This window comes from Lactuca serriola, chromosome 4 (assembly GCF_051521515.1).
Source record: "Lactuca serriola cultivar US96UC23 chromosome 4, Lser_US96UC23_V15, whole genome shotgun sequence".
NCBI lineage: Eukaryota > Viridiplantae > Streptophyta > Magnoliopsida > Asterales > Asteraceae > Lactuca > Lactuca serriola.
The window spans coordinates 120292408-120304848 of NC_136411.1; positions in this window are offsets into that span (position 1 = coordinate 120292408).

Consider the following 12441-nt stretch of genomic DNA (forward strand, 5'->3'; position numbering starts at 1 on the left):
TCTCGAACTCTTTCCTTTTGAACAAGAAGTACCTGAAACATAAACTGAAAACCATAAGCACAAAGCTTAGTGAGTTCACCAAGATACCACATACCATACATAATAAACACATATCGGGCCCGCGCCCTTCATCGGGCCTGGCCTGTTAACGAGTCCCACCCGGCCTCGGGCCCCACCTGACATCGAGCCCCGCTCAGTTTACAGATTTGTCAATCATCAGGCCTCGCCTAGTACACATATAAACGTATAAACATATAATCATACTAACACATGCGATAATCACAAAGACAATAGCATACAATACAGTCATCGGGCCTCGCCCGATATCGAGCCCCGCTCGGTATACATACCAACTCATAACCCATGCAAGAGTCACGCAAACATCTAGCAACCTAACATAATAAACCATGGACCGACATTGGTGCCTTCGACCCGTTAATCAAAATGAGAAAACTCACCTCAGACTGTTGAATCTCACAGATAAATCTCTTACTGCTGGTCCGAAAATCCCCGCGGTATCATCATAAAATAACATCTAATTAATGATGGGATCCTGACCCATAAATAAGAGTCTACACTAGGGTAAAAGACCAATTTACCCTGTACCTAGCTTGGCCCAAGGCTAAGGCCCAAACCAACTACTCAAAATGCCTAATTCCAAAATAGTCACCCAAAGCCCAATTATGGCCCAATATTACAAATTGGGCCCAAATCCCTTCGTGGGCCTTCATCTAAAAAAGTCCAAAATAATAGCATCATCCATGAATTAGAAATCTGATGGCCCAACAAAACCCTAATCTCCTAAGGTCCAAACATGGGCCCAAAACAGATAAGCCCAATATTCAAAGCCCACCCCGTGTACTCAGCTCATATGCTTAGCGTAAACCCTCTGGGGCTAGTACTCACAACGTACCAACTTGGTAAGCCAAACGTACTCCCCAATTGACCACCCCTATTCATTATGCACTTAATCTATTGAGACTTCAAGCCAAACTCTCATATTTGATTCCTTAAGGTGAATTTTCATGTAAAGTTGGAAACTTTACATACATGCATGTCTTAATGGGGCTCAAGAGCTCAAAAAGGACTTAAAAAGGTCTTAACACATGCATGGTTCAAGATACACCATAAAGCTTGCATTTTTATGAACAAGGGGACCAAAAGAAGCCTAGATCTAACACTGATACTTCTGGAGTGAGTCAAGAAGCTCATCAATCACTCCAAGGACTAAAAAAAGCATAAAATAACAACATAACTAGATGTATCATCATGGATCATCCAGATGTGAGCTTTTTACCTCAAAAAGATTGCAATTGATGAGCTATCCCTGGATCTTCAAGATCAAGACACCACTCCAAATGGTCTTCTTCTTCTTTTCCTTCACAAACCACCAACAAACACTCTTTAAGGCTCAGAACTCACAAACACACACCAGGGTTTTGATTTCTGGACAAAGGAAGGTGGAGGCTGACTAAACATAACCAAATGAGGCTATCATAAGGTTTAAATAGGGTGAAAACCCTTAAAATTAGGGTTTCATTAAAGCTTACGTATGTCATGCGTAGTCCACGTACGCCCAACACACGTGGATGAGATCCGTGATCATGAAGTCAGTCTAGTATGCTAAGTGTACCACCTAGTATGCCCCGAATACTAGCTTAAGGACCAAATTGTAAAGTTTTTGATTAACGAGGGTTAAATGCGAAACTTACCAAATTCAAGTGTTACAATTCTCCCCCAATTGAATCAGACTTCGTTCTCGAAGTTCGCTACTCCAAATAACTCCGAATAGTGCTCCCTCATCTCATCTTCCGGCTCCCACGTCCATTTAGAACCCTTGAGATGCATGTCTTAATGGGGCTCAAGAGCTCAAAAAGGACTTAAAAAGGTCTTAACACATGCATGGTTCAAGATACACCATAAAGCTTGCATTTTTATGAACAAGGGGACCAAAAGAAGCCTAGATCTAACACTGATACTTCTGGAGTGAGTCAAGAAGCTCATCAATCACTCCAAGGACTAAAAAAAGCATAAAATAACAACATAACTAGATGTATCATCATGGATCATCCAGATGTGAGCTTTTTACCTCAAAAAGATTGCAATTGATGAGCTATCCCTGGATCTTCAAGATCAAGACACCACTCCAAATGGTCTTCTTCTTCTTTTCCTTCACAAACCACCAACAAACACTCTTTAAGGCTCAGAACTCACAAACACACACCAGGGTTTTGATTTCTGGACAAAGGAAGGTGGAGGCTGACTAAACATAACCAAATGAGGCTATCATAAGGTTTAAATAGGGTGAAAACCCTTAAAATTAGGGTTTCATTAAAGCTTACGTATGTCATGCGTAGTCCACGTACGCCCAACACACGTGGATGAGATCCGTGATCATGAAGTCAGTCTAGTATGCTAAGTGTACCACCTAGTATGCCCCGAATACTAGCTTAAGGACCAAATTGTAAAGTTTTTGATTAACGAGGGTTAAATGCGAAACTTACCAAATTCAAGTGTTACAATTCTCCCCCAATTGAATCAGACTTCGTTCTCGAAGTTCGCTACTCCAAATAACTCCGAATAGTGCTCCCTCATCTCATCTTCCGGCTCCCACGTCCATTTAGAACCCTTGAGATGCTGCCCCTGGACTTTCACCAACTCAACAACCTTGTTCCTCAAGGTTTTTGTCTTCCAATCAAGAATCACTACCGGTCTCTCAGTATAATTCAAGCAACCATCCAACTGAATGTCCTCCAATGGAACCACTGTTGAATCATCCACTAAACACTTCCACAACAGAGAGATATGGAACATGCTATGGAGATGACTGAGCTCATCTGGAAGATCCAAGCGATATGTAACCCGACCCACCTGGTTCAAAATCCTAAAAAGACTGATGTACCTGGGGCCCAACTTGCCCCTTTTCCTAAATCGGATGAAACCTTTCCAAGGTAACACCTTCAGGAGAACCATATCCCCTACTTGGAACTCTAGATCTGATCGGCGTCTGTCAACATAGCTCTTCTGCCGACTCTGAGCTGTCTGGAGCCTACTCCAAATATTCTAGTCAAGATATTTTCAAGACTCAAACTAGCAATCTCGGATATCAGGACCATTTGTTAAATAGTTTCACATACTTGTACTAGGTATACACATACAAAACCAATAATAAAACGGTAACATTCAAGGTGTTGTAGTTGTTATAGTGCAACTAGTGAATTCTTTCATGAAGACTGCTTTTGAATCGAAGTTCATGACGATCACTTCGGTCTTGTGGACTTATAAGAATGCTTTGGTGTTTCGAAAGCACACACACAATTGCAGGAATAAAAGAATATTGGATAATATTGGCTTGTTTTCAAGTTTGTGGTTTTCATTTAGAAACGCTAAAACCTTAAAGAATTGAAATATGTGGTTACAAAATCCAGTTCTATCTTAGTACTTTTATTTTTACTAGTGTTAGTTTTTTAACAAAAAATGTGGTTTAATAAAAAAGAAAGAAATATAGTCTAAGTTCATTTTAACGAATAACTTTGGGTTTAAAATGTTACACTATAACGTAAGAATTTTATTATTATTATTATTATTATTATTATTATTATTATTATTATTAGTTTTGATATAATCTATACTAACCTTTTGAACAAGTTGAGCATCAAGCATCAAGACAAAACATGCGTGGGCACGACTTTTCTATGTTTGATAATTACGTGAGGAACTTTATTATCTAGAATGTGATGAAATCCATGGTAGAAAACTGGAAAATGACGTATATAAGATATGGTTAAAGGATTTGTGCTTTAATTTTTGATTTTTATATGTATTTGTTAGACCATTTTAGTTTTATATATATATATATATATATATATATATATATATATATATATATATATATATATATATATATATATATATATATATATTAAGAACATCTTCAATGGTGGTTAAAAGATTTGTGCTTTAATTTTCTATTTTTATTTGTATTTGTTTGACCATTTTAGTTTATTCAAAAATATATTATGTTTACTATGAACATCTTCAATGGTTACCAAGAGCATCTCTGTTGGTTATTAATATTATAATTAAGAACATCGCCAATTGTTACACTATGAATAAGTGTTGTATCATAATTTCATTCATACATTAATATTGATCTTTAAATAGATTTTTTTGATAAATTAAGGGCTTTTGACATAAGAGTCCTTAATTTTAGTGATTTTTGTCGGTTTTGTCCCTACAATGATTTTAGGCGCGCTAAAGCCCAATATTTTCAAAGTTTTTTTCATTTTCACCATTTAGCCGGTTACCCTATCCACAACAGGTAATTTGGCTTAGGTGGTGGTGAGTGGGCCTTTTGATTTCTCGATCCATGATCTTCATCGGCGAAGTGAAGTTTAGAGTTGACTTGGATCTGATCAAGAGGAATGACAAGGTTCTCATTAGAGAGACACTTTTTGAGATTACACACATGGAATGTATCGTGAACTTTGCTGAGTTCTTGAGGTAACTTGAATTTGTAAGCTACCAGACCAACCCTTGCCTGGATTTCAAAAGGTTCGATCTAACGGGGGTTTAGTTTACCTCGTTTTCCAAATCTAATGACACTTTTCCATTGTGCGAACTTTATTAGGACATGGTCTCCTACTTTTAATTCCAGGGGTTTACGTCTCATATCAACATAGCTTTTCTGAAAACTACGTGAATGATCTTTATAGTTGTTTCATGAATGATCTCGAGACTAGTGAGTAGAGTATCTCTTGCATGATTTTTAGCCAGTTGAGTATCTTCAACTTCTGCCTAGCATATCGGAGAACGACATCTGCATCTATACAAGGCCTCGAATGGAGTGGCCTTTATGCTAGTGTGATAACTATTGTTATATAAAAACTCAACAAATGGTAAGTGGGTATACCATGCATTAGCAAAGTCTATTACACATGCACAAAGCATGTCTTCCAGATTCTGTATCGTTCTTTCGCTCTGGCCATCCGTCTGCGGATGATACGCAATACTCATGTCGACTTTGGTCCCTAGCAACCTTTGCAATGATTGCCAAAATATGGAAGTGAGTATGCTATCTCGGTTCGAAATAATAGATATTGGCACTCCATGCAATCTGATTATTTCTTTGAGATAGGTCCTAGTGAGTTTCTCCATCTTTTCAGTTTCTTCAATGGACAGGAAATGGGCAAACTTGGTTAAACGGTTAGCCACTACCCAGATGGTATCATAACCGTTTGAAGTTCTTGGCAACTTCGTTATGAAGTCCTTAGTTATCTATTCCCATTTCTATTTCAGGATTGATGGTTGTTGTAGTAGACCGGATCGCTTCTGGTACTCTATTTTGACTTTGGAGAAAGTCAAGCATTTACTGACATAGGTGGTAATCGATGCCTTCATGTTGGGCCACCAATAAAGCTTCTTAAGATCAAGATATGTCTTATTTGATTCGAGATGTATCGAATATCTTGACTTATGAGCTTCATTTAAGACTAGACTCCTAAGTTCACCAATCTTTGGGATCCAAATTATGTTCATGAAATATCATGTTCTGTCTTCCTTGAGGTCGGATTATTTATCCATACCTCACATGTTTTCTTCTAAGATATTTCTAGGTTTGAGTGCTTCCAGCTGAGCATCTCGAATTTGGGTGGTGAGATTGGAGTGGATGGTTAGGGTTAAGGCTTTTACATGAAATGGCTTTGCTCGCTCTTTCCTACTTAAAGTGTCTGCTATGACATTTTCTTTACCAGGATGATAACGAATTTCACATTCGTAATCATTTAGCAAGTCGACCCACTTTCGTTGTCTCATGTTGAGCTCCTTCTGATCAAAGATGTGTTGAAGGATTTTATGGTCGGTGAGCACAACAAACTGCGTTTTGTATAACTAGTGTCTCCAAATCTTTGTGGAAAACACTACAACTCCCAACTCTAAGTCATGGGTAGTTTACTTGGCCTTGTTTGCCTTAAGTTATCTGGATGTATATGCAATGAATTTATTCCTTTGCGTCGGTATGCATCCTAACCCTTAATGAGAGGTGTCATAGAGTACTACAAAGTCTTCTGTTCCCTCTGGAAGAGACAAAGTTGGTGCACTGCACATCAATTATTTCAATTTCTAGAAGGTAGGCACTTATCTGTCTCCCTAATCAAACTTCTTTTCCTTTTGGGTTAGAACGGGATAGGCTTCGTTATTTTAGAGAAATTCTCAATGAATCTCCGATAATAGCCTACAAGCCCTAGAAAATGTCGTAATTCAGTTGGATTCGTTTGTGCTTTCTAATCTATAATCGCTTCGATCTTCGTGGGATCGACATGAATCCCTTTGGTACTAACGCATGAACAAGGAAATGCATTTCATTAATTCGAAACTCACACTTAGAGAACTTCTCATAAAGTTTTTCTTTTCTTAACAGTTCAAGAATTATTTGCAAGTGTTGGTCATGTTCTTCCTTGGTTCGTGAATATATCAATATTTTGTCGATGAAAACGATCACGAATTTATCCAAGTAGGGTTTACACACCTGATTCATAAGGTCCATGAATACAATTGGTGCGTTGGTTAGTTCGAATGGCATAACCAGAAACTTGTAATGACCGTACCGAGTCCTGAATTTCGTCTTTGGAATATTTGCTTCTTTCACTATGAGTTGACAATACCCGGATCTTAGATGTATTTTTGAGTAGTAGCATGATCCTTGTTGCTGATCGAACATGTCATTGATCCTCAGGAGTGGATATCAGTTTTTTATGGTAAGTTTGTTCAACTCTCGATAGTCGATGCACATCCTGAATGATCCATCTTTATTTTTGACAAACAATACTGGAGCTCCCCATGGAGAGAAACTTTGTTGGATAAAGCGTTGATCAAAAAGTACTTGGAGTTGACTGGATAGTTCTTGCATTTTCGATGGAGTCAGACGATAAGGAGATCTTGCCACTAGTGCTGCACCCAAGATTAGGTTGATTCAGAATTCGAGCTGTCTAACTAGAGGTACTCCAGGTAGAACCTCAGGAAATACGTCCGGGTAGTCACACCCTTGCGGTATGTATTTGATTTACTTACGCTTGCCTTACATATCCACCATGTGGGCTAAGAAAGCGAAGCATCTCTTCTACCAACACTTTCTCCCAGTCTGGTTCTTTTCAGTTTGCGGGGTCATGGTACCCTGACAGATACACTACTTAGCCAATTGTTTGGCATTATCAAAGGTAGTGGCTCTGGATGCTGTAACCAGACCTTAAAAAGGCAAACCTAATCCCCATATGTACCTTTCGGTCTTTTTGTATTTCGGGTTCACCATCCCCAGGAAAAGGTTTGCAAGGTCGTTAGTTCGGGAGGTGTAGGCAGTCACCTTCGATCCTTTCATGGTAAATTTCCAAATTATAAAGAGTAATTTATTACATAAATCCTACATATTTCCAAACTATAGACAAAGAATTGAAATTCTGCTAATTTTAGATGATAAAAAGAGAAGTTTGGAGACTACTGAATGATCGATTGGGAACTATGGGTTTCTCTGCAACGACGGTAGCGGAGCTATTGGTTCTTTGTTCTTCTTTGGGTTTAGTCGAACTAGGAAAATATGAATGTTATCCTAGATTTTTAAGTATTTAAAATGTATATGTTGTTTTGGGGTTGATATAAGGTTTCTAAGGTACTAGGTTTATGTAGCAAATCTTGAGAACATCCTTCAATCTCTAGAACTCTCAACCATTGTAGTATGTCAAACTCTTTGCTCAAGATTGGTTGTTCATGGGCCTGACCATAAATAACATGGGCATACGTTCAAGGTTTATTTGTGGTATGGCTTATGTATGGTACTAACCTTATTTGAGGTGTTTGACCTAAAGGGTTTAGTTGGTAGTTTTAGTTAGAGGTATGTTACAATTTTATTAAGTGTTCTCATCGTAGGTCAGAGTATATACAAAACTATTATATATTTAGGTTTGGTGAGGTTTGTAGTATTATTAGTTTTTTTTGTACCCCAATACTACCAAGTATGGATTAGGGTCATACATGATGCACCGAAGAGCAGGATCATTTTTGCATATAGTTGTTCTAAAATCCAACAACTCAAGCGACACTTCAAACCAGTTACCTCTCGCATAAATAGTCAAGAAGTAGGGTAATTAATAATAATAATACTTTTATTAGGAGCATGTTGCTGTAGTTGTATTCCTCTTTCGAGGATATAAGTTTTCTATAACCAATTCTGATACCAATCTGGTACAACCCTGGCTGACGCGACGGAACATTCCGAGTAGGGCCACCAACTCGTCGAGCAGACCTTCTAAGATGCATACTTGATTATGTTAAATACGTGCCAGGAAACCGGGCGTTACAATTCTCCCCCACTTGTCTTATACTTCGTCCTCGAAGTCTGCTGTGTATGAAAACAACTCTGAGTAGTGCTCCCTCATCTCCTCCTCGGGATCCCAAGTCCACTCAGAACCCTTACAATGCAGCCACTGCACCTTCACTAACTCAACCCTCTTATTCTTCAGCTCCTTCTTCTTGCAATCTAGAATCACCACTGATCTCTTAATGTAGTTCAGGCTATCATCAACCTGAATATCCTCAAGGGGTACCACTTTTGAATCATCCAGTAAGCACTTCCGCAACTGAGAAACATGGAAAGTTCTGTGAATCTGGCTAAGCTCAGCGGGAAGATCCAATCGATACGCTACCCTGCCCACCCGGGCAATGACTTTGAAAGGGCCAATAAACCTGGGCCCCAACTTGCCCCGTTTCCGAAACCTGATAACAGTCCCGCTACTTAAGAGTTAAGATGCTATTTTGGAATTTTGTACATATTATTTGGCAATTTCCATTTGAAATATCTCGTGTAGCCGTGTGCACAATCTACCTTGAATAGTACTTCATAGGTGCCTCATAGTTTATAACTAATATTTTGAAAACCAGACCGGACATTGAACCGGCCGTCTTAGCGGTTCGATGGTTCAATTGGTCCAATCGGTCGGACCGGTCCTAAAAACCATAAAAACCGGATATATATATATATATATATATATATATATATATATATATATATATATATATATATTCACCTGATGCATTAGATTTAAAGGTAAGTGATCGCTTGAAGATTTTTGCTTGAATTTTGTTGAATTTTGAATGAATTTAAGAGTGCGTGTATTTCACTCAAGGTTTTGTTATGGTGCGTGAAATTTTGTTCTTTGATTTTCTTTATTGGCGCGTGAAGCCTTTTTTCTTCCAGGGTGACACCTTCAGGAGGACAATATCGCCCACCTGAAATTCTAAGTCTGAACGCCACTTGTCGGCGTAACTCTTCTACCGACTCTGAGCAGTCTAGAGCCTGCACCGGACCTGCTGGACCCGCTGGACCCGCTCTGTGGTCTTGAGTACTACCACCATACTCCCCATGACCCTTTGACCGACCTCACCCCAACAGATTGGGGCCCTACACTTCCTCCCGTAGAGTATCTCAAAGGGAGGCCGGTCTATACTGTCGTGGTAACTGTTGTTATACGAAAATTCCGGTAACAGAATATACGTATCCCAACTGCCACCGAAATCCAAAACACACGCTTGAAGCATGTTCTCGAGAGTTTGTATCGTCCTCTCGCTCTGTCCGTCTATCTAAGGGTGGAAAGCGGTGCTGAAGTGGAGACGAGTACCCATCTCCTCGTGAAACCACTTCCAAAATCTGGAAGTGAAACGGACATCTTAGTCTGATACCACCGAGACAGGCACTCCATGTCGCGCCACTGCCACTCGCACATAAATCTTGGCCAACTTCTCAGCCGATAAGCTCTCCTGGATCGGGATAAAGTGAGCGCTCTTGGTCAACCGATCCACGATGACCCATATCGAATCAAACCCACATGTGGTCCTAGGAAGCTTAGTGATGAAGTCCATAGTAATGTCCTACCACTTCCACATGGGGATGTCTAACGGCTGCATATTTCCATGAGGCCTGTAGTGCTCGGCTTTGACCTTCCTTCAGGTCAAGCACCTCTCAACATACCATGCTACGTTCCGCTTCATGCAGGGCCACCAATAATTGGGTTGAACATCCATGTACATATTCGTCGCCCTGGGATGACAAAACCATAATTATCTTTCAACATATAAAAATCATTAATCGTGTATCTCAAGAATGTCATAACATCTGTCAAATATATCAGAGTATAAACATCCCAGGCTGAACAGATAGTGTGTGCACTGCAATCATCCTAAGCTCCTCTTTTGAAAACTGAAGTACCTGAAACCAAAACATGAAAACCGTAAGCACGAAGCTTAGTGAGTCTCCCCAAACTACCACATACCATACACATAATCATGCTACTTAGAGATACGGGCCCCGCCCATACTCAAGGAGGTACGGGCCCCGCCCACACTACGCTAACTAGGAGATACGGGCCCCATCCGTACTTCGCTAACTAGGAGATACAGGCCCCGCCCACACTCCGTTGACTAGGAGATACGGGCCCCACCCACACTCCGCTGACTAGGAGATACGGGACCTGCCCACACTCCGCTGACTAGGAGATACGGGCCACACCACACTCCGCTGACTAGGAGATACGGGCCCCGCCCACACTTCGTTGACTAGGAGATAAGAGCCCTACCCACACTCAACCAATCATGAGATATGGGCCCTGCTCACACTCAGCTACTGTGAGATACGGGCCCTGCCCATACTCAGCTACTATGATATACGGGCCCCGCCCACACTCTATGAGATACATACAAGTACTACACAGACAACAAGTATCACTAAGTGATGTGTGTAAAATGCACTAGGTTTATTCCTACTTTTAAATTATAAATTTAGCACACAAAGGCAGTGAACCTGTCTTTTAGTGGTATAGTTGGATAAGTAGGGTGTCGAACTCAGGGAACGGAAATTAAACTAATAACTAATTTTAACTAAACAAGTAATAAAAGTAAGGGTTTTTCTCTAGTTTTACAAGACTAGAAACTTAAACACACCACCTAACAAGTGATTAACTAAACAACTAAAAACAAGTAAAAATTCACCAAATTTGATAGAAAGTTTCTGTTTAGGGCCAACTAATTCACTCCTATGGTTATTTGTATAATAAAATGATAAATTAATTGCTATTGGTTACCAACTATAGTGGTTAGATTCATGTTCACTATTACTAACCCTTAGAAAATTAATCAATTCAAGCAGTGGCCAATTGTTTAAACTAATTAACTTCTTAGTTCATTTATTTGGATTAAATAAGATTTGTAATTGGTTAATCAAGTTGGTGATTCAACTAACCTCTTGTTTGTTGGTTTCACAAACAAGCTCACAAATTAATTTACCTATTCTCTAATTAATCCTAGTTTCATATTCACTAATCCTAGACATATGATGAAGTGTTCACATAAACATATGAGGTTAACAACTAAGAGATGTTCATGCAGCTTAATTGTCTTCCAATTAACAAAAAATAGTTATGGTTAATGCATAAGGTTCTTTAAAAAACTTAATTTAATAAAATCACCAATAAACAATCAATAAAAGTAATAATCAAACCATAGGAGTAACTTGGTTTTTCCTAAATAGAAACAACACGAATTTAGCTCATGATTACAGTGGAAACAAGCTTAAAAACGAATTTACTAAGCTAGTCATGATTAAATCCTAAGATTAAGTGGAAAATATAACCTAATTCGCCTTGAGTCTTCAAAAGATCAAAGATTAGGGTTCTTCAGGTCTCCAAAGGGTTCTTCAATCGCAGGTGTATCTCCCCAAAAAGCTAGAAGTCCCCAATTCGGAATAAGGCTCCATATTAATACTTATCACAAAACAGGGTCAAATCGGCGAGTAGGTCCCCAACTCGCCGAGTAGATGTGGAAAATACGTGTTTATCAAGGACTCTTGACTTTTCTTCGGGAACATTCTCGGGAACTCGTCGAGTAGCTTCGTGGACTCGCCGAGTAGCTCCAGATATCTTCTTTTTCTTCATTCTTTGGTTTCTAATTGCTTCTCCTTATTCCTTTTTGCTCCAAGCATGTCTTCTGGACTGAAAACACAATTTAGACATTATTAAGTACCTTTTGTCCATATTATGCACATAATTAGCTAAAAATGAATAAAAATCTATACTAAACATATGGCTAATTATGCACATATCACTAAGCATATAAATTTGTACCATATCATCTATTTATGAGATACGGGCCCCGCCCACACTCACATTCCTAGCAACACATATAGGTATCACACAGACAACACGTATAGCAATCCAATAATATAACTTCTATATATACTCAAATAATAATGAGATACGGGCCCCGCCCACACTCAGCTACTAAACATACATACAAGTATCACACAGACAACAAGTATAACTAATTCTATCAATCAGGCATATCCATAATCAAACTAAGCTACGAGATACGGGCCTCGCCCACACTCAGCTTCTATGAGATACA